This window comes from Arvicola amphibius, chromosome 4, assembly GCF_903992535.2.
Source record: "Arvicola amphibius chromosome 4, mArvAmp1.2, whole genome shotgun sequence".
Classification (NCBI taxonomy): Eukaryota; Metazoa; Chordata; class Mammalia; order Rodentia; family Cricetidae; genus Arvicola; species Arvicola amphibius.
This window is the reverse complement of record NC_052050.1, coordinates 36,467,946-36,487,846: the sequence shown is the minus strand read 5'-3', so window position 1 is coordinate 36,487,846 and position 19,901 is coordinate 36,467,946.

Sequence of the window (19,901 nt, the reverse complement as noted above, 5' to 3'; positions counted from 1 at the left end):
AGGCCAAAGCCAACAGCAAAGCCAGCTTCCAAAGCATGTTGGACAGCAAAATCAGCAGTGCTCGCTCCTAAGCGGCTCCTCCCAAGAGCCCAGAGGGCAGCCCTGGAAGTCCCAGATATACTTCTGAAGACTGATGCTTGATTCTTTTAAAACAAAATATTTATCTTTTTGTATATACATGCATCTGTGTGAGTATATGCCACATGTAAGCAGGTGCCTGAGGAGGCCCAAAAAGGGAGTCGGATGCCCTACAGCTGAAGTTACAGGCAGTCATGGGTCACCCAGCATGGGTCCTGGGACCAGAACTCAGGTCCTCTGTAAGAGCAGCAAGTGCTCTTAACCACTGAGCCATCCTTCCACCCCATGTGTGCTTGATCTTCAACAAGACATTTGGACTCTTTGGGCCTCAGTTTCTCATCTAGAAAATGGGTATGGCCATGATTAGGAAAAGGCCTTCAATGAGAAAAAAGGCATGAACTTGAATTTGGAGGAACCTTGTGAAGCATAAGGAGCTACCCGACCAGAGTGCATGAGCCGTCTGGATTCTCATTATTTTGCTAAGATTCGAGCTCTTCACCCACCTGAATCAGTACTGTGACCCCACAAGGGGACCCCAACATCTGCCTTGAGCTGGATTTTCTGACCCAAGATACAGAACACCTGAGAAGAGAGGAGAAAGGTATGTGTGTAGATGTGTGTGCATACAAGAATGTAAGTTTGGATGCCTGTGTGTACTTGGCATGTCTGTGCGCCTGTGTTTACTTGTGTGCTCATGCACATTTGTGCAAGTTTGCACATATGTACACCTATTTTGTACGTGTGCATGGATGTGTAGCTCTGTGTGCATGTGATTACATTGCATATGTGTGCATGTGTGACTGTGTGTATCTGTGTCTTCCCAGGGTGAGGAGAGGCATGGAGGGAAGGAAGAAAAGAGGCTGAAGAAGAAAAGCAGAAGGAAGAGGAGGACTGAGGTATTCGGTTACATGATCTAAATTCTAATCAAACATCATTTAAAGCGTGTTTTATTTCAGCCTCGGGAGAGCCAGTCCCTCCTGGCTGCTCACCATGGCAACGGGCCGCTCATTTCAGAAGTGTCATGCCACATTATCGTCCTGCCGCCTCACACACTCTCGCCGCCTGACAACTTCGCTCTGCCCCTTGCGACAACCATCCCCACTCCACTGGTTTATTTTTGGTGTCAGCTGCCCCCCTCCCTGTCCCCTCCCCATCATCAGTGGATTGAAAGACAACCCTGGCCCTCCAGCCGGTGAGCATCGCAGCCTGTTTGGTGATAAGAGATAATTTGAGAAGATATTTGCTTACATGTGTATGAACAATTTACTGTGTTAAGACAATTCCACCCGGTACATGAGGACAGCGGTGGGGCGGGGAGATGGGGGGTTGGTAGTTGGCCAGGGATCCAGCTGACAATACCTCAGGAAAGATGAGGAAAGAGACTCCCCTCCCTTCTCAGAACCCCTCCGATCTCGTGGGGCCCCTACAAGATTGTCATCAGCCCACCTTCCCAGCATCCTCAGCTATGCTAGATAAGCCTGCTGCTAACTTGCTGTGTGACCTTGTGCAAGTCACTCCCCTTCTCTGGCTTCCCTTTCCTTCTTTGTTAAATGGTGAGGTTGGGTCTGGCAGCCACAGACGCCTTACCCAGTGTGGCACTGTGTGAATCAGAGATTCTAACTGAAGAGGGGACAGCAAACACCAAGGGCCCACAAAGAAGGCTACCCCCTGATCTTGTCAACACTGTGAAGACAGATGAAGGGAAGAAGTTGGCCCAGGCAGGTAATAAATGGCAGGGCTTGAGGTAGGGTCCTCAATCTCCCCCCACAGACATGGACAGGGCTAGGAGACCCTCCCTGATCTCTGCCTGGCTTTCTCCATCACAGTGATGAGATACTCCGGGAGCCACCTGCTCCCCCTTCATCATGTCCCTGTGCAGACACGTATGTCCACGCACACAGTCCCAGACCAGGGGCCAGGACTCAGGTACAAGAATGGTATATGTGTCTGAGAGCCAGGAAGGGACTCTGGAGCCGAGCACAGAGATGATGAGGGGAAAAACGGAGTAACCTCCACCCACTGAACACAAAGAGCAACGATCCAAACTGTGTCCACTGAAGGCCTTCAGGTGTCATGCCTGCACTGGGATCAAAGAGGAAGATCTCTTCTTTAGACTGTGCCCTTCTGCTAAAGGGAGCCTACACCTCTGGGGCAGTAGTCACCTGTCACGTGTGCAGTTCCCTAGCATGTATGAGGGCTGTCAGGATGGTTTTTTAAAGGTTTGACACAGTCCAGGGCATAGAGTAGACATTCAATAAATTGAAGTTGTCATGGTAACTGGGGGTCTAAAGAACAAGGTTTGGGAAAGGCTCCTCCTACTTCAGTCAGCTGCATATTGAGGTCTTGTGGCTGGTTTGGCTCCATTCAGGCCCATCCTAGGGTGGGCCAAATTCCAGGCAAGTCCTGCCTCCCAGTCCTCTGAAGGTCTCTGCTGGATTCTCCAGCCCCTTTGAGCATGCCTCCCACATGGAGGCTGGTCTTCCTCCCTCTGCCCTCATTATTATCTGCTCAAGTGAAGGCGATCCTCAGCCATGAGCTCACAGGGCACCTGTGCCGTGAGGCTAGCTGAGAACTTAGACCCTTCCTGCCGCCCCTATTCCCCATGTCCTGAGACAGGGTTAGGAGACCTATACCAGAAAACCTACAATAGAGAGAGAGAAACTCAGGCCTCCTTTACTGTCAAACAGTGGGTGGGCACCCCAAGTCTCATCAGACAGACCCCTCTGTTCCTGCCAGACACAGTAGACTAGAGAGGCAGCAGGCCACCAGAAGACTCCCCAGGGCCAGCAGGACATGAAGCCAGTGCCAACCACATCACACCTCAGCTACAGGACCCAAAGCCCAGCCTCAGAGTTCTTTTTCATAAAACGGAGCTAACAATCCCTATCTCATAGGGTTGTGGGCATGATCAGAGCCCACCCCACACATAGAGAACATACAACAAAGCATCCATTATGAATAATGGTGATGAATAATGGCCAGGAGAATACTCATAATGGTTAATAATAATATAAATAATGATGAAGACCGACGAGGTGGCTCGTCCTTGAAATACCATCATTTGAGAGGTTGAGACAGGAAGACCACTTGAACCAAGGAGTTACAGACCAGACCGGACTATGTGATACCCTGTTTCACAAAAATAAAAATAGCAATGATGATCAAAGATGTTCTGGCAGGAACTGGAAGCTCCCCTGGCCAAGTTCGGGCCCGTCCTCCCTTGACTCCCCTCTGCCTGCCTTGCTCTGTATGGAGCCTTCATGCAGAGCTGAGAAAGGGAGGGCTGTGAGCCCTCCTGCCATCGCCAACTCCTGCACACACATAGCTCGGCTCCCTGTTTTTCCTTAGTTTTCTCAGCGAAAAGATGCTCATCTGGGTGCTCCCTTCCCATGGGAACTTGGAGGTGGGGTTGATTTCCGGGGTTCAGCACCCAACAGAGCTCTCTGGAAAGGAAATTTTGACCCGAAACAGGGAAGGGGCATTAAATCAGACCAAATTAGATCTGTATTTTAAGTTTTGTTTATTTGTTTTGTGTCTGTGTGTGCACACACCACAGTGTGGGGGTGGAGGCAGGAGGATAATCTTCTGAGTCAGTTTCCCTGCCTTCCAGTCCAGTCACGTAGGTTGGGAGAGGGGACTCAGGGGACAGGCTTGGCTGCCTGAGCATCTTCACCTGCTGAGCCGTCGGCCCAGCTCAGCACTTCTGTAGTCTTTAAACATGAAGAACAAACACCAGCTTTTAAACCCGGGACTTTGGGCACAAAAGCAAGGTTGGTTGTATGCTGACATTTCCTACCCCACCACACCCCACCCAGATCCAAGCTCTTGAGGGATTAAGGACCAGGGTTCTCAGCCTCCTCAACACCCCACCTCACTCCCAGCCTCAGTGGCCTTCGGCAGATCGCTGAACCTCTTGAGTCTCAGTTTCTATATCTGCACCATGAAAGTGAGTCAGACGGGCCTTATGGGTTCCCCCTACTAGACTAAAGGGTACCCATGGCCACCCTTTGTCGAGGAGACCTTCCCCAAGATATGTGGCTTGAATTTTAGCCTCTCAGGGTAGCTCCGAAGCTGCTTTGGAAGGGGAATCAAGGTGGTGGGAAGGTGAAGGGAGCAGCAACCCTAGACTGGACTGGGTAGGAATGGGGTTCCCAGCCCACAACCCAGGGGCTAAGGCCAGGATAGTAGGATCTCTGTCCTCACCAGCCCCAGGCCTTGGGGGAAGGGCCCGGGCAGGCGCCTCCTGCTCACCTCCTGACGGTGAAATGTGGTCATTTACCTTCATGCTCCAGTGCAAGCACCTAAATCACTGTCTGCACGCCCGCGCTCAAGGTTGCTCTCCAGCCAGCGGGCGACAAAGCAGCCGCCGCCACCCCGGGGGGCCTAAGGGACCCAGCCAGCCTCACGCCGCACATCGAGCCCTCTCCCTTCCCTCCCTCCAGTTTCCTTCTTTTGCCCCAAGGCCTCATCTCTGGAACCGGAGGCCCCGGAGCGCAGAAAGAGGTTCTAGGATCCTGCTGAGAGCGGCTTCTACTAGGCCATTTCAGACTTGGGGCCTATGCCAAGCCATGAGAACGTGTTTCTAACCAAGAGACTCCCGTGGGACTCCCACTCACAATGCATGGCTGTGTACATTAAAAGTGCTAATTTGCAGAAGGTAAACACTGACTGGCTCCTACCCTGTTCCCGTGGTGCTTCCGTGGCCTGATTCCCCTCCCAATCTCCCTTTCCCTTCCTTCTCTTTCTGGCTTCTCCCTCAGGGACTTGTCTTTTCCATTCAGAAAAGAGGAAAGGAGGTTAGGGAGGGTCTGTTTGAAACCCAGCTAGCACTTTGGAGCTGTTAGCACCAAGACCAAGAACTATGGCTAGGAGGTAGCCCAGGACTGTCCCCACCCTAAGGTGCTAACATCTGCCTGCAGAAAGAGTCACCAGGCAGAAGCGTGAAGCTGGGGAGGCCTGCTGAGGTGGTCAGGAGGGCTCAGACCTCTCTGCCCCCTCCCCATTCACAGCTGCTCGGCCTCCAGTCTCATTTGTTTACTCTTTATGTGTGGGTCAGTGTCTGCCCCATCTGACTGAGCTCCCTCCCCATAGAATCTGCTTTTTCCCCCTGGGCCAGGGGACCCCCTGAAGCAGGAGTTGTACCCCTCCTATCAGACTGGAGTGAAGGAGCTCCATCTTCGGGCCAGGAGTCTGCTGCCCACACAAGTGTCACAGCCCAGCCCAGATCCCGCCCACTCACTCCCAGCCACTGTGGCTCTGAAAGCCCTTGGGTCTGAGTACGAATCTAGGATTCATAGCTCCTTGAACAAACCACGTGACCTCTAGGGCACGACTCAAGGTCTTGCCAGGCTCCACCGAGATGGTTCGGAGAAAAGACCTAGTCATGGGCCTGGGTTGACTACTGGGATATAGTAAGTGCTCAGTAAACACTGATCTCCTCAGGAGACAGAAGTTATCTCTCGAGCCCCCTCTTTCAGCTTGGCCCAAGGAGACGGGGGGGGGGGGCCTGCGCTGGAAAAAGTGCCCACAAACTATCCCCCTCCCATTCCCATCAAGCAACCGGGTAGTAGCCTCCTTCGTTAGGGGATGGGGCAGTGGCAAGGAGTTAAATGTATTAAGCAATTTACAATTAATATAGAAGTCATTCCAGAGATAGCTACTAGGAAGAGTACAACAGGGCAATTAACCCACTAATACACTAGGCTATTACATCGCTATGTCTCTTATTTTAGCCCGAGGTGATTTGAAACGCATTGGATTAGAGGATATTACAGGAGATAGCATGAAAAATAGCTTAATGTAATGAGCCATCCCGTGATGTCTGCTATTAAAGATGATTTGCAGTTGAAAACTACAACATACAGTAGTTCAGCTATTTGAGGACTGACGGGGTGGGGGCTGGGGCCGCGCAGTTAACCCTTCCCTCCTTCCTGCCACCCCTCCCCCCACCAAGTCCTCTCCCACCTCACACCAAGATTATCAGAGTGCATCTTATTAGGACACAATGGCTTTATTGGGAGATTGGAGATTGAGGGCTGAGGTTGATAAAGAACCAATAATCTGCTAATAACCTTTAAAAAATAGATTCCCCGAGGGAGCTGCACTAATGGGTTGAGGCTAGAGGGAGAGGTTGATTGGCACCTGGGATGCTGATGGGGATAGGGCATGGGTTAGGGTGGGAGCAGAAAAGGAGGTCCAAATGCTGCGGTCACCTCCCTGGTGAAAAGCAGGATGGTGTTGGGTATAGACTACCACTTAGGATCATGCCTAGGGGTGTGGGCAGCCACCATGACCTACATGATCCCCTACAGAGCCAGCTTTGGTGCAGTGCACAGCTTGAAGAGGGTGTTTCACAAGCCGCAGTGCCCCGGCCTGGACTCTACAGGCTTTCTGAGAGGCAGGGAAAATTACACGATCACTGCATGGTGGGTAACTGAGCTCAGAGGAAAGCAAATGACTGGCCCAGGGTCACTCCGCTAGTTGTGGTGAAGGGTGGCAAGGGCTGGTGAGTTTTCTTTCAAAGCCTGTTGCTCTGTGTAACACTGCAGCTGTCCCTGCCTTCTGTCCACACCAGCTTTGCCTGCCTCTCATCCCAGAGGCCCTTCTACTAGGGTTTCTTTCCAAAGTTCTGGCTTTTGTCTTACTGTCTAAGATCCATGTTTCGTTAATTTCTGTGTATGTTTCAGTTAGAGCAGCCGTTTGCATGACCACCTGTGAGTGTGGAGTAAAGAACATGCATGTGCTGATTGTCACACAGAGGGACCTAACATTGGCACACATTCACAGCCTTAAAGGCAGGAGTCCAGGGAACCAGGCTGAAAGGGGACAAACGTACAGGAGCATGGTAGGCATTAGGGGTGAGTGTCACCTGCTGGCAGGAGTGTGCATCTGTGTGTGTATGCATATTGCACATGTGTATGCCAAGGTGTGTGCACTGTGCATGCATGCTGGCCTATGTGCCTGAGCGGGGACATGTCCCTGGGCATGTGTCAGGCTATGTGTGTGTTCATGGTGTGGGTGTCTTCAGTGTCTTTGGTTGTGGTCAGCCTTCATGGCTGAATCTGTGTACAGTGTGAGTGTGTGTGTGTGTGTGTCACTGGGTGTGCATATGGCGCCATATATGCAGATCACTGTGCCACATGTCTCTGCCTGTCTGTGCCTCCCAGTACTGCCACCACGGCTAGCTGCAGGGCCAGCCACAAACCGCCCCCACGCCCCCCTCACTACTGTCTTTTATCATCATTTGCTGAGAAAGGGAGCCCAGGAGGATGGTGATAAATAAGGATCACTTAAAATACGAGACGGCCACTCTGACTTTGGGGAATATTTCTTCTGTGGCGCAGCTGGTGCCGCCTCTGCCCTTGTGGGAAAGGGTCCAAGGGGCCGCCAGCCCCTGCCAGCTTCTTCAGGCTCCTGTGACTCCTCCAAGCCACCCCTCCCCCTTCATAGCCTGCCAACTCTAGTCCTAGAAGCCTAAGGAGACCCAAGAAGGAAGCAGAGGACAAGGCTGAGACCAACTGGGAGGACTAGGTGAGACAACCTCCAGTTTGCCCCTTTCATGAGTACTAAGGAAGGTTGGCTCTCAGAGAGAGGCTTCCAGGACACAGGAGAGGCCAAGCCATCAGCCTCATAGGATCCATTCTAGACCCCTTCCTTTCCAACCTTAGGTTGGGGGGGGGCAGTTTAGGGGCCCCAGAGAGCGGAACACGGAGGATCTGGGCACATGGCCTCACATAACCCAGTCACACAATTTGGAGGTTCCTATAATGAGCCAAGCCCCAAGAGAAACTCAGGAATCGCATCCCCTGTAGGCACAGTAGTGCACACACCCCACACATGCACTGCACAATGACAGGTGCTGTACAGAAATGCATCCAAGCATGCAAAGCCTTACAGCAGCGAGTGCTCTGAAGAAGAGAACAAGGGAAAGGAGAGAGGCGGATAGGGAGTGTGTGAGAAGAGCAAAGTGGCCCCTGTGTGGGGATACAAGAGGAGAGTGGCCCCGTATGGAGGTGCATTTGGTCACTGCAGGAAGGGTAAGAGAAAGCCAAACTCCAGTCTTTGTTGTGCTGACCAAGCTCTGCCCTGGTAAGAGGCTGTGCCCGCAGGTGTCTGATGCCTTTTATTGTTCATAGAGGGCAGCACCCCACAGGGCTGAACCTTTTCGGAGAGCTCCTTTTTCCCTGGTTTCTTTTGCATAAGCCAGAACAAATAGTATGACACTTCAACTGTGCCCATAAGATACTATTTCCTTAGAGGGCCAGCAAGATGGCACAGTGGCTAAAAGTGCTTGCTGCCAAGCCCGACCACCCAAGTTCAAGCCCCAGGACCCACATGGTAGAAAGAACTAACTCCTACAAATTGTCCTCTAATCTTCACATACACACAAGCTTACATATACACAAGTAAAACAAAATATAATTTAAAACATTATTTCCTTAAAATTAAAAAAAGTGCCAGATGTGGTAGGGTATTACAGTAATCCCAGCAAGTGGGAAATGGAAGCAGATTGGTCAGAAGTTCAAACTCAGCCTTTGACAGAAGCAGAAGCAGAAGAAGAAGAAGAGGAGGAAGAGGAGGGGAGGAGGAGGAGGGGAGGAGAAGGAGAAGGAGGAGAGGAGGAGGAAGAGAGGAAGAAGAAGACGAAGAAGAAGAAGAGGGGGAGGGGAGGAGGAGGAGAAGGAGAAGAAGAGGAAGAGGAAGAGGAAGAAGAAGAAGGAGGAGGAGGAGGAGAGGAGAGGGAAGGAGGAAGAGGGGGGGGGAAGGGGAGGAGGAGGAGGGAAGGAGGGGAAGAGGAAGAGGGGAGGAGGGGAGGAGGAGGAGAAGGAGAAGAAGAGGAAGAGGAAGAAGAAGAAGGAGGAGGAGGAGGAGAGGAGAGGGAAGGAGGACAGAGCGGGTAGGGAGGAAGGGGAGGAGGAGGAGGGATAGGAGGGCAAGAGGAAGAGGGAGGAGGGAGGAGGAAGAGGGGAGGCTTAGGGAGGAGGAAGAGGGGAGGAGGAAGGAGGGATGAGGGGAGAGGAGGAGAGGGGGAGGAGGGGGAAGCGTAAGAAGAAGAGGAAGAAGAAGAAGGAGGGAGATACGAAGGAGAAGAAGAAGGAGGGGGAGGGTAGGAAGGCGAGGAGGGGGAGAGGGAGGAGGAGGAGGGGAGGACGGGGAGGAGAGAGAAGGAGAGAGAAGGAGAGAAGAGAAGAAGAAGAAGAAGAAGTAAGAAGAAGAGAAGAAAAAGAGAAGAAGGAAGAAGAAGAAGAAGAAGAAGAAAGAAGAAGAGGAGGAAGAGGAGAAGGAGGAGGAGGAAAATGGAGAAAGCCAAGAAGTGAGGGAGGGAACTGGAAATGAAAGAGGGAGAAAAAGGGATCGGACCAAGCACTCGGACTCTTTCTGATCAAAGAACTTGTCACTGTTGCTGCCAGTTGAGTGTTCACCTCTCTAGTTGGCAGTGTGAACCTGGCAGAGTGGAGCCTAAAACTGAGGCAGACTAAGATCTCCTGCAGCAGCCAGCTTTATTCAGGGCATCAGACAATTCATACTCTAAGGGTTAAGAGTCACCTGAGTAAGGTGTGCAATCACAAGGACAAGCCGCACGTGCCGGGCAAACCTCATACAGCAAAAACAGGTCTTTCCACAGAAGCATATACAGATAACAATACAGCCAGTTGTAATCAATAATCTAAAGCAAACTCACTGCTATCTGCTATACTTGGGAGGGGCACGACAGCACATTCCGAGAACGATTGGGAGTTTTTGAAGAAACTGAGATTCTTGTCTTGGATTTTTTGGAGTTTTGCACAAACACTCAGAAATCTCACATGACTCTATTTTTGGGCCATGTTCTGACAGTTGCAATGCCAACATTAATCTGGCTGCCAGTCTGAAGTAGGAACTCTGTGTGTTTGCATGCATGCATGAATGTGTGTGTGTGTGTGTACTGTTTGTGTGTGTGTGTTCCCTTCGTTTGCACAATCCACTCGTGTGTCTCTTCCTGCCCCGTTGCCCATCCCATCCCAGGTGGACAGGGACTTGTCACTTGTCATTTGTCATTTCTTCCTCCTAGCACCAACGATGGAAGCTGGAGACCCACCTGAGCTGACTCTTCTCCCTCAGTTTCCCTCCCAGGCTCCTTCAGCCGTTCACCATGATGAACTCACACTAACCTCCTAACGCAATACCATGTTCTGGTCATCATGGAAGAGGAAGCACAGAATACAGCAGCCTCCTTTTCTGTCTAGGGCTGCTGGACCCCCAGTTTCCCCAGGTGGGGCCCTAGGACCAGCCACACCTCCCCAGAGCTTCTGACCCTTGAGGGCTCTCCCCCCCCACCGACTCCTGTCCTCCCCACACATCCTCCAGGTCCCTCCCAACCTGCTCAAAAGGAAACCCCAGGGTCCTCTTCCTCAGCCCCTGCACCTCTTTCTCCAACTGTGCCCCTCAAACCCTAAGCCATTTAGTGCTCACCAGAATCCTTCGAGGCGAGTCGCCATTTTGTTTTGGGAAAGGAGCTCACTGACTAGTCCAAACTGGCCTTGAACTCACCATCCCAGCCGCCCAAGCTCCTCTAAGGTGAGTCACCAACTGACAGCTGAGGAAAATGTCAAGCTGAAGCTAGAACAACCTTCGGCTTACCCTGAAGACAGAAAGGTGGCCCCATCCTCCCCTTCACACCCTATACTGCAGTACCAACCCTCCCCTTGAAATCTCACCCCAACCAACCCTCTCAATCTGAACTATCTATCTGTCAGTAGCTCCATGTCTTCCCACTACCATACTGTGCTAAAGGGGCTGTATTCTCTCATCCAACCTTACACCCACCCCTGAGGACAATTTGATTTCCATAGATGGGGAAATTGAGACTCATAGAGGTTGAATAACTTGTCCAAGTCACACAGCCCGGTGATGGCAAGACCAGGACTCAAACTGTATCTCCTTGGCTCCTCCTTACTTGCACCTTGGCCAGTGGGATGGTAATATGGACTCTGTGCTCTGGCTTGGAGCCAGGAGCCAGCAACAGGCCCAGAGGAAAGAGAATGCAAGGAGTCTGGGGGGGGGGGAGCACTCAGGCCACAGACAGACAAAGAGATAGGAGTATTGGGGTCGAGGACTTGGCGCTTTCTATCCTCTCAGGAGCTCTAGTCCCATTGTCCCCACAAGTGCCCTCAGATTGTCAGAGCCAGGGCCTCATCTGGCCCTCAGAATATACGGCCACAGAATAATATGACAGCTGGGGGAGGAGGGGTGGGAGGCTGGGGTGGAGAAGAGAATGAAGAAGGCTCACACAGCCCCCAGAAGAAAACTTAATAGTCTGGGGGCTCCCTTGGGTCCTTCTCATTAAAAAAAAAAAAATCTCTATTTAAATGCAAATTTGAGCCTGAGCTGCCGCGGGTTGGTAGGAGGCAGAGAGACATCCAGGCACTGAGTTTGCACACCCAGACATTGGATCCTGCTCCCCAATCTTGTCTGGAGATCTGGGTCCTGGACCTAGAGTTGTAGCCCCATTCTCAGTTACTGGTTATCACCCTGGGAAACTCTCTCCATGGAGCGCTTCCTACCTCAGCTGCTTTCCGTGTCTCTGTCAGTATGTCTGTGGGCTCGTCTCATCCATCCACACGCACACACTAACTCGTACTCTGACCTTTCTATAGAAATTCTGGGCACACAACACAAAATATCCAGCAGAATGCGTGGAGCTGGTGGGCGGTCTTTCTTGTCGGGGAGAGGGCTTGTTGGTTTTTAAGAGAGAGAAAGAACCTGAAGCCAGGTGGGTCGGGAGATGAAGAGATCTGAGAGAAGCTGGAGGAGAATATGATCAAAATATAGGGTATAAAATTCTCAAAGTAAAAGTAAAAACGTTTTTAAAAAGAAATGTTGTGAAGGTCACAGGCCTAGATGTTGGTTTCTGCCTGGAGCTGGGAGAATGGAGTCCCTGACCCTAGGCTACCTCCTTCCCATCATCCCTTGCTCCAAGGAAAGAACTGAAGCCTGGAGAGAAAACACAGGACCTGGTGGTGGCAAGTATATCCCCAAATTAGAAACCTTCAGTGGGGGTTGGGGAGAGGATCTCAAAGAAGGCCTTCAAGTCAAGAAAGAAGTAAGACTTGGGTTAGGTACAAACTGCCTTAGCAAGATACACCCCAGTCAGAGTCACCTTAGGAAAAGCAGTAAAGGAGGGGGGGAGGGATGTGCAGGGGATAGCATCTGAGACTCCCTCCTGCCCCTCCTAGCATCCCATGGGGGGAGGGGAGCCCAACTCCTCCTCCAGCCTCAGTGAGGCTTTGAGCTCCCCAAGCCTTGGCCCCCAGCACCACCAGGCTGCAACCCTGCTCTCCAAACCCATTACCTCCAGGGATAATTGTGTGGATGATACGCTGGTCCTGTAGAGCTCTTCAGTGGCATTAACTCAGGATGAGATGGGGAGGGAACGTTGCCCCTGGTTACCATCATGCGCCCCCCCCCCCACCATTGAAGGTGTTCATCCAGAAGTGAGCAGCAAGAGGCTTCATACAATATCTAGGGCACCAATACAAGTATGTGCTCAAATGTAATCATCCCTCATGCCTTGTCAGGGAAACTGAGTCATGAACCTCCCCCCTAGGTGAGCACAGAGTATCTCCAAGTTGAGAATTTCAGTATTCCCTGCAAGCCTGCCTTCTCATGGCCCCATTCCTCACCCTCCCTGATTCTCCCTCACCCAGTTTCTCTCCAGAGTGGTCACAGGAAGAGGAGGCACCTGAAATGCCAGGAGACTGAGCAGACGCTGCCTCATGAGAAACTGTGAGAGATCAGAAAGTACCAGAAGGAAGGCCTCAGAGGGTAGGACGGGCAGATCTGTCAAGGGAGTTGGACCCCGGGGAGGGATAGGGGCTGCCTCAACTTCCAGTCATAGCTGGGAGGAGAAGGTTGCAGGCTAGATTCAAGTGTGGGTGGAGGGGATCATATATGCAAATAAAATTAGCATGCAGTCCTCATGTGATGTGTCTCTGTGATTGCATGTGGGCTGAGTCACACTCGCAGCATATGTGTGCAGAAGGGCTAGGCAGGAGCCATCCTTTCAGGGCAGTTAAGGATCAGAAGCCAGGGAGAGTTGAACCTCTCCCAGGGCTGTCCCCAAGAGGCACCTAAGTCAGCACCCTCACACACACACATCCTGTGTCAGGCCCAGCTCCCTCCCTGAGGACCTCACCTCACTGGAGGCCCTGCTGCAGAAGCAAGAGGTAGACTTCCACTGCCCACTCTTCCTTAAGCTTCCCATACAAAAGCATGTCTAAATACAAACTACCAGTCTTGCCTCAAAACTGGGACTTTACTACTAAGAAATACAGTTTATTATATTTTTTTCTTTTAGTATAATTATATAAGCTTTGCTCTTCTTCTTTTTCTCCTCTTTCTATTTAGAGTAGTATGGAGGGAAGGGAGACTGTTTTTTTTTTTTTTTTTTTTTTTTCGAGACAGGATTTCTCTGTGTAAGGGCCCTGGCTATCCTGGAACTCACTCTATAGACCAGGCTGGCCTCGAACTCACAGAGATCTGCCTGTCTCTGCCTCCTGAGTGCTGGGATTAAAGGTATGTGCCACTACTGCCCAGCTGAAACTGAATGTTTTTTTGTTTTGTTTTTATCGTTTGGTTTTTGTTTGTTTGCTTTTGAGACTGACTGTTTTGTTATTTTTTCCTTTGTTTGTAGAGTGGGGCAGAGAGTGTGGAAGCCAAAAGACAACTTCAAGTTCCCTCCTACCACATGAGTTCTAGGAACTGAAGCTGAGTTGTCAGCTAGCACCTTTACCTACTGAGCCACCTCACCAGCTCTGAGTGTTCAAATCAATCCATCAAGAAGGCTGATGGAGGGAGACTGTCAAGAACTCAAGGCCAGTCTGGGTCACCTCAGACATGTGGCTACAAGTGAGCTGGTGCCAGGAAGTTCTACAAACAGTTCAAGTTTGAATCTATCTGAGTGCCCAGAGACATAATCCCAGCAGAGGTGGCTTCAGGAGTTCCCAGGGAAGTCCTAGGTGACCAGGACTATCTATCTAGAGAGAGAGCAGACAAAGGCATGTTCCCACAATCCCCTGCTTGACAAGTACACAGACTCATCGGAGACTTACACCCCAGAGTGGCCAAACAGGCCAGATGAGCACCCAGAAAAGCCTGACTCTGACCCTCTTACAGGCTGCTTAGCTTTGGGCAAGTTGCTGACACCCCCACTCCACCCCCTCCCCCAGCCCACCAGCCAAGCCTCAGTTTCCTTTCTCCTGTGTTTCTTGGAGTCCAAATCAGACAGGCCTGGGCTCCAGTCCCCACCTATCACTCACTAACTCTGATATCCAGAAAGCTTAACGGAGTATCCGGGTACCATGGTTTTCCCCATCTTAACACGGCAAAGGTCTACACATACCCATGGTGATGAGTCCTCAGAGAGAGACGCAGGAAGGTCTGTGTGCAGGGAGAACACCCCCATGGCAGGTAGGGACTGCAGCTGCTGGCAGGAAACACTCACATTGATGGGTTTCCTTGTTTGGGAGACTCCATCCCTTTCTTAACCAAGTGTTCTTTCCTGGCTCTTTGCAGCTTCATCACCAATCACTTTCTTTGTTCTCTGCATGTATACTAGTACGTGTGCACATGTGTATGTGTGCACGCGGAGACCAAACAGAAACTGCAGACGCCCTTCCTTGGGTGTAGCCCATCTTTTTCTTTTTTAAATGGGGTTTCTCACTGGCCTATGGAAGCACACACTTATTAGGCGAGGCTGGCTGCCCAGCAAACCCCAGGGATCCACCTCCCACCACCACTCTAACACTGGGAGCACCAGAACAGGCCACCCCCTGCCAGGCACCAATTGCTTTACATGGCTTCTGGGGATTGAACTTGGGTCCTCGCGCTTGCCAGGCAAGTGCGTTACTGACTGATTAGCTCCCCAACCCCACAAGTCACCTTCTCAGTCAACTCTATCAGCCAGGAGCTAGATCTACCAGACAATAGGAGCCACAGAGGCAACCACAGAAAACCGAGTGCTCTTGCCCACAGCTCACGGGACCTGTACTATCCAGACAAGGTAGATCCAGCCAAGGGGCAGCTACAGCGACCCCAGCTACAGCCCCAACTCAGCCCTCGCCTGTCTCCACACTTAGCTACTAATATACCGAGTCCTATCAAGACACAGTGAAGCAGGGTGGAATTTTTGCAGAAAACAATGTGGGTGATGTATGCCCACAACTGGTACACAATAAAACTGTAGTGGAACGCAGGGAAAAAATGCACCCAGTCAATACAATAAAATCAGCACAAATACACTCGTGTAAAGCAAACAAATCTCCCAGTCCGCATGTGTGACAGCACACGCAGGAGGGGGCGGAGTAGAGCGTCCGCACCAGTCAAGGGCTCCCAGAAATCGTGAGAGGAAATAGACAAGCTGACCAATGAGTCTGCCCCCAAATAAATAAATAAATATAAATAAACAAATATAAAGATGAAGGACTTCGGGGACTGGTTTGCATTTCTGGCCTCAGATTTCTTCTGGCAAGGCGACTAGGGGCTAGAGGCCCCCAAATTACCATTCATCTGGCCTTGTTGTGGAAATTTTCAAGGGATTTGCAGTAATTATATGACAAAATGCTTGCAAATCTCACTCATTGCTGAACAGAAACAGGCGGGTCAGGGATTGAACACTTTCAGCTGGGTAATTTGTAAATGTCAATCAGGCAACGGGGCAGAGAGAGGGGGGTGGGGAGAGAGGGAGAGAAGCCAGAAAAAGACTGTAGCAACAACAGGCTGCTTCGTCCTCCCAGAACCTAGGAATCAAAAGGCCCCGGCCAGACCCTGGGCCAGAGCAGGGGAGAAAGAAGGGAGGGGAGGGACAGTGGAGGAAGAAAGAGGCTGGGACGCAGAGGAGGCAGAGACAAGAGTGGAGGGGGCAAGGGTGGAGGGAGATGGGGGAGGCAGAGTTGCGGTCTGAGAAGAAACTGAATCAGGAAAAACAGTTTAAATAAAACCAGGGGAGATTAAATTAACTGATACATACATTCCAAGAGGTAGGTCGCAGGAGCAGCCATAAATACCAGCTCCCTATCTTCCCTGCTTGAGACAGCGGGGAGAGCCAAATAAAATTAAAAGATATAACAATAAAAATTACAAATGCATCTGGAGGTCCTGTACTCCAGGTCTGTAATGGAGGCTCAGTGCAGAACGATCCTGGGGTGCAGCCCTCACACAGACCAGGAAGCCCCTCCATACAGAGGCAGGGAGACAGTTACTGTGCAGCTATTTGCTGGGTCTTCAGCTTCACTCTGCAGAAGACCTCCGGGCTGATGGTTTATCACCAAGACAAGTGATTTTGCACATTGTAATTTACAAGGTCCTTTCTAGTCCTTAACTACCTGGGGAGAGGTGGAAGGCTTTATCTCAGAGTTGAGTCTTAAAGAGGCAGGGACTTGAGACAGACGGTCCAGCTAACAAGGATTTGAACCCAGGACCCCTTTCCACAACTGTTCCAGTTTGAATCTCTGAATCCTTGTTCCCCAGCTGCTGGAGCTGTTTTGAAAGGTGGTGGAATTTGAGGAGTCAGAGCTAGGAAGCTGAATGTAGGGCATGAGGGGCAGGCCCAAGGGAGTTACAGCCTGCCCTGGCTCCTTCCTTCTTTGCTTCCTAGTCTCCTGTGATGTGAACATCTGCTTACTCCACAGTGACTTCCCCACTGTGATGAAACCCTCAGGAATCATGAGCCAAAATAAATCCTTCCTCTTGTAAGTTGTTTCTGTCAGACAAAAACAGTAAGGAATGCAGCCCAGCCGTCAGGGACTTATTGCTGCCTGGCTGGCTGAGACAGAATATACCCCCTGAACAAGGAAGCAACAGTACATCCCCGTCTCTGAAGAGGAGTTCGCCCTGGGTTCCAAACCGGTCAAGGCGGCAGTCTCTGCACAGAGACATTCAACTTTCCAAATTTGAAAGACTTCCTTTTTTTTAGAATTTAAAAGCTGGCCAGGTGGAGGCGGCACGTGCTTTTAATCCCGGCACTCTAGAGGCAGAGGCAGGTGGATCTCTGTGAGTCTGAGGCCAGCCTGGTCTACAGAATGAGTTCTAGGACAGGCTCCAAAGCTATGCAGAGAAACTCTGTCTCACAAAATCAAGAAAGAAAAAAGTTACTTGCCAGCCTACCAGCCACATGCACATCTGTAGACTGGGGAAATGCCTAATGGCCCCAAAAGTACAACAAGTCCAAAAATACCTCTAGGAAAATTTTAATTTACTCTCATCACCATAATACTGAGGAAGGAGACAACCACAAAACACAAACCTAAGACAGTTTCACCAGGCATGGTGGCACATGCCTTAAATCTCAGCACTGGGGAGGCAGAGGCAAGCCTGCTCTACATAGTGAGTTCCAGACTAGCTAAGGCTAAATGGCAAGAGCCTCTCTCAAAAGAAGGGTAGGGAGAGAAAACAGGGTCTCTATAGGTCTCCAAATATATTTAGATAAGCCTGAGGCAAAGAAGATCAGCTTTTGAGGGAGTTCCAAAGCCTTCCCCACACATACACCAGTATCCACACATCAAGGGCTTCAACTGAGAGCCTGGGCAAGGTTAGCCCAGGATAATCGGCTGAAAGGGAGGCAGCCTGGCATCACTAGAGCCTAACAGAACCTGGAGAAGACCCAAACAGAGCCGTCACTGTTTGGACTCCCACCCCACCAAAGGTTCCGCTTGATGCCTTTCATCGTGACCGCCAAGTGGGGCTTGTTGAGATGCGTTCCTCCTTCAGGTTTGCACTGGTGTGTCCCATCCTCTTCAGGGGAACAGCAAAGCCTGGGGAGCCCTACTGCATGCTGGCCAAGCAGTGCTCCGCGGAGCTGTAGCAGGAAGCACAGAGAGGACTGGCAGGGCTGTTCTCCGGGAGCCTGTGGTGCAGACAACATTGTCATTTCCCCCCTCAGCCCAGAAGTGATTCTGTCAGCACGTAATTACAGGCATTGTCTTCTGTGAGTTCAAAGTGTGCAGCAGTGGAATAGCAATCAGGGGCTCTTTCCCAGCCCTGCTTAGCATCGCTTCTACCTCCTCCTCTGTTCTCTGCTTTTTTATTTTGTCTGTTTTCATCTTGTTCTGTTGCCCAGGCTGGCCTTGAACTCCTGGGCTCAAGCAATCCTCCTGCCTCAGTCTGCGGAGTAGCTGGGGTTACACGCACTTATCACATCCTTAGACCTTTCTTTTAACAATTGTTTTTGAGATTACATTTACTCATTTATTGGGGTGGAGGTACATGCTGAGGTGTGTGCAGCAGAGAACAGCTTGCTGGAGTCTGTTTCTTTACACCTGTGGGTCCCGGAAATCAAACCCAGGTCATCGGGCTTGGTAGCAAGCACCTTTGTTCACTGAACCCTCTTCTTTATATTTATAAATATAGTAGTTTCAGGGATAAGAGGCCACAGTTCCCTGTAAGGCTGTGGGTGGGGCAGGAACTAGCTCTCAAAGCTAGACAGGAGCAGCCACCGGGTTGGTACCCAGAAGTCCTGAGATTTGAGACTCTGGAGGAAGGGTGTCAGCACACCCACAATCCTCTCCACCCACCACAGCTGAGAGCCTTTTCCCGCTGCCCGGCCTTCTTCAGTGTCTTCACACCCTTTCCCTCAACCGAGAACCCAGCCCTGGAAGTCAGAGCTCTGCCCTGAATGGCTTTAACTCTGGACAGGCTGCAATTCCTGCCTGCTTCCAAGGGAAATTATCCTGCGGGAAGGTTATCAGCGACACGTGCAAATGATCCACTTAGCTTTGCTCAACCTGCAGAGTGCAAAAGTTTGGAGTCTCTAACCATTCCCGGGGGCTCACGTCTCTGTGCCTAGTTTTTCTCACCTGGAAAGCGGAGCTGTTTGCCAACAGCTCTGCCGGGAAGGTTGTGGTGGAGACTAAAGACGTGTGAATTGTGTCCTGTAAATGTCCTTCCCCCGCCCCATGCTCAGGACATTGTATTGGGGGCAATGAGGAAGACTGAGAAAAAAACTAAGGAGTAGAGAGGTCCTGCCCCTGCTGGGAGTCAGTAGGAGGTGTCCCAAAAGATACCTGGGCCAGAAGCAGAGTAGTGAGCTGTCCTGTGCTGAGTTCAGCAATGATGTCTCCCTGAGCCTCAGTTTCTCCATCTGTAAAGTGGCAGGGTTTGACTAGGAAGTCTGGAGGTGTCTCTAATTCTCGGAAAGGATGGGAGAGGAAGGCAGAGAGGGGCCCAGTATAAACCTAAATGCTAATCTATGACAACAGGATGGTGCTCGACCAGCCTCAGCCTGGGAACAGTCAGGAACTTCGCTGACAGGCTGACCTGGAAATTCCCCACCTGAGGAGAAAGGTAAGCCGAGATCACCCAGCGACAGCAGCAGCCAGCAAAAGACGAAATCCTGGGGGGTGAGGGGGGAGCAGCCCCCACCTGCTCACGGTACCTGCTCGTCATTGGCCCCACCCTCAGCTGAATTTAATGAATCTGAGAAAAATTACGAAGTCTCATAAAGCCACAAGTATCATAAAAAGTATAATAAAATTGAGAAAAGCTATTAAGTTATAAATACACCAATGCGTACACCACCACTCAGTCGGGGAGGAAGTTGCTATAAAATAAAGTCATTCCACAAGTGACTAAATCTCTTCATTCACAAGCCGCACGCTGCCCTTTACCGGCGCCCAACCACGGTATCCCCGCCAGAAGTTTGTGTAACATGAACTGGCTCGCGACAGACACCCGTGGATAAGGAGACAAAGAAAAAGGAACAAAGATCACACACACACACAAAGACTGACTGATGGACAGACAAACAGCAGGAGCTCTGCATCCGGACGCAGTAGCGTTACCAGATCCCC